The sequence below is a fragment of the Squalius cephalus genome, assembly GCF_949319135.1.
Source record: "Squalius cephalus genome assembly, chromosome: 6".
NCBI lineage: Eukaryota > Metazoa > Chordata > Actinopteri > Cypriniformes > Leuciscidae > Squalius > Squalius cephalus.
In genome coordinates this window covers 11330727-11334160 of record NC_137127.1, presented here as the reverse complement: position 1 = coordinate 11334160, position 3434 = coordinate 11330727, and positions in this window count along the sequence as shown.

Genomic DNA, 3434 nt, shown 5'->3' with positions numbered 1-3434 from the left:
ATGTCATCCTCAAACTGTCAGTCTTTTACAGAGATGCTCACGTGTTGCTTTACAAGAGCAAGTGGCGTGTCATCATCAGAGAATTTTTGTGGTGTTCGAGAAAGAACGTTAACACATTTTAACACATGAAAGTCTATTGCTTTCATTTCGCACCTTTCCTGATTTCATAATGGTTGAAATGGAAAAGTAAATGTAGCCTACATTAATGTATTTTTAAACTAGGCTAGTTGAAAGAAATGAATGACTTAAGACAATTCAAATAGAATAAGAATCCTAATATTGCACAAACAAACAAATAGAAATAAAAATAAAACACGTGTCAAATGAGAGAGAAATATTTAAGATGCGGCACTGTTTGGTCGCTAATCAAATGAGCATATTTGTGACATTGACCATTTTAATTCCATTGTACAAAAGGTCAAGCACAAGATGCTCTTTGGATAATTCTCAAATTATTATGGATGATCATCGGGTTTACGCAAACTTGTGGAGTTCAAGCAGACTGAGTGCTGCCATTACAGCAAAAATTGGACTTATCAAATATAGGCCAAGCTTTTTTTTTTCTTTCTTTCATTTTAACTTTTCACTTAAATTGTCCCAGACATTTTGATTCATGATTCTGTAAAAAGGCTAGATGAATCTTCAGCATAGTGACATCTTGAGGCCACTGACGGCTGCCTTTGTGGAACTAAGTAAATTATATAACTCATTTTGATAAGTAGCCTACTCCACGATCAGTTTATTATGTTGCAATGAGAAAGATGATCACATGAAGTCTATTCAGTGTTCCTACTCAGCTGGCAATTTTGTCTCAAATGAAGTTTCAGATAAGCCATAGCATGCAAGTCATAAGAGCAGACTGATATAATAAGTTGACAATCTCAGCCATTTTATTCATTTATTGACTTCTGCAAATGAAGTTAATTTCTTTGAACAATCTTTTTTTATATTTTTTTATATAACTCATCCATTCAGCAGGGGAAACACCCTGGACATATGGCCAGTCCATCACAGGGCTCATAATATATGGCTTTTAATACAGTCTTTTATTTGCTTACTATTTTCACAAGTAAGGAGCATGTTCTCAAAACTCTACTAATATCACAACAACTGTAACGATATCTACTGGAGGCAAGATGTAGAGCACAGGTGTCAAACTCAGTTCCTGGAGGGCCACAGCCCTACAGAGTTGTTCCAACCCTTCTTCAACATACACACACACACACACATGCAGTTTTCAAATAAGTTTGAAGGACTTGATTAGCTGATCAGGTGTGTTTAAGGGTTGAAGCTAAACTCCGCAGGGCTGTGGTCCTCCAGGAACTGAGTTTGACACCCCTGATGTAGACCAAAGTCCATGTAATGCACCAGAGTGCAGTTAGGGGTATTGGCAGTCACAAGATAATAAATGGATTTATCAAGTCCATGGCGAAACATGTCTTTAAGTAGCCAAGAAATCTAGACGCACCCTAGCGGCAGCAAAATTTATTTTGCAGCCAGGGTAGTCTAGCAACTCTCCGTTGACTTTCGGCGCTGTAAAAACCTAAATTGGGTCAAGTCAATCACATCGTGTATAGAGTAGGCGGGGCGGGCTTAACATAATGACGACAGAGTTGCGACGGTTCCCTGCTACTTGAAAACAAAGAATGGCGGCTGCTGCTCGAGAACAGTCTTTCGAATCGGCTTTGACCGCGACTCTGGAGGACTTGGAGTTAAGTTTTTCTTTGAGAAAAGAGCAAAGAACGGCACTTAAGTCATTCTTAAAAAAGGAAGATGTGTTCATAGTTTTGCTGGCCAGATTCAAAAGTTGAAACTATCAACTAACGTTAGCGCCGCTGTTGGGAAAACGCTCTGGTTGGTTGAAGCGATGTCCTATTGCGTGCAGAGGGAATTTGAAAGACAGCCGTTTATCCCGCCCCTCGGATTGAGCCGTGTCTATGGTGAGTTACCAGACCTAACATCTTGATGTAGGTCTGGCTTGCCAGGCTAGACTTTAAGACCTCATCATTGAAATCCACCCCTTGCCAAAGTCCACAAAACTCCTCCACATAATGCGACTGGACGGTTACCTTGGCTGAGGCGGAAGAGGCGGATTGCTGGGTCCATATTTAGGTCTAGTATTCTGTAACGATATCCACTGGAGGCAAGATGTAGAGAACCCAAATGCAACTTTAATTCAAAAACACATGCTCAAACATAAAACAAAGGCTGAAACTGCATGGTAATTCAGAACAAGAAACATTCAATACTAGACAAAGACACAGGGCAAACATGAGGGCTTATGCCGCGTTCCAGGCAACCTGTAACCCGTGTTTTTCCAACTCGTAACTGGGAGTACATCGATCTAGTACGAGTTCACGGGTGGGAAGTCACGGGTTTGACTGCCGTTCCAGCACACTTTCACGGGTATAAGGTTGGAAAAACACGGGTTACATGTTGCCTGGAACGCAGCATTAAATACACAGACTACAAGACAAGGAACACCTGTGAACAATGATCAGGCGATTAACCAATGACAAGACTGAAACGGGATCACGTGACAGACAAGAACAAGGAACAAGAAACAAAACCCACAACGTAACAACAACAGATAATCAAAAACACAAAATAAGCTCGTAAAGCTCTTACTATCAAACTTTTGTTTTTCATCTTCATCTTCTCGTTCACTTCTAATACATTTTGTCTACTATTTAAACTAAATGAACATAATGGTTAATCAAGCAATGAATCATTTGGTACACCTATAGATTTCTAAAGATATTGATTCTATAGACATTTAGAACTTGTTTGCAATTTCCGATAACCAAATGTAATGAATTATTTTTACATTAGTGATTTATAGATAATAACCTGTTTTAATTTGTCATTTGTGACTATAGAGCAGGATACAGTACAAGGGAGAGGAAACAGTCAATGACTGTTCCATCAGATTGATCAGAGATGGATTATGCCGCGTTCCAGGCAACCTGTAACCAGTGTTTTTCCAACTCGTAACTGGGAGTACATCGATATAGTACGTGTTCACGGGTGGGAAGTTACGGGTTTTACTGCCGTTCCAGTGCACTTTCACGGGTATAAGGTTGGAAAAACACGGGTTACAGGTTGGCTGGAACGATGTACTCCCAGTTACGAGTTGGAAAAACACGGGTTACAGGTTGCCTGGAACGCGGCATCAGTGGAGACAGACGGCATCAAATACAGCATTTTACATTACATGTATGCCATGTCATACTGTAAACCTAACCAATTACCATGGTAGAGACTGCCACATTACTGTAACTCACCCTTCATCTGTAAAGGTCAACGGTACACAGTATAAATGCAGTCATATGGCACAGTGAAAACAATTACTGTATTGCCAGCAAACTCTGTTCTAACACAAAACCTCATAGTTGTGTCATACTTCATCACACCTTTTGATAACACACTGAATA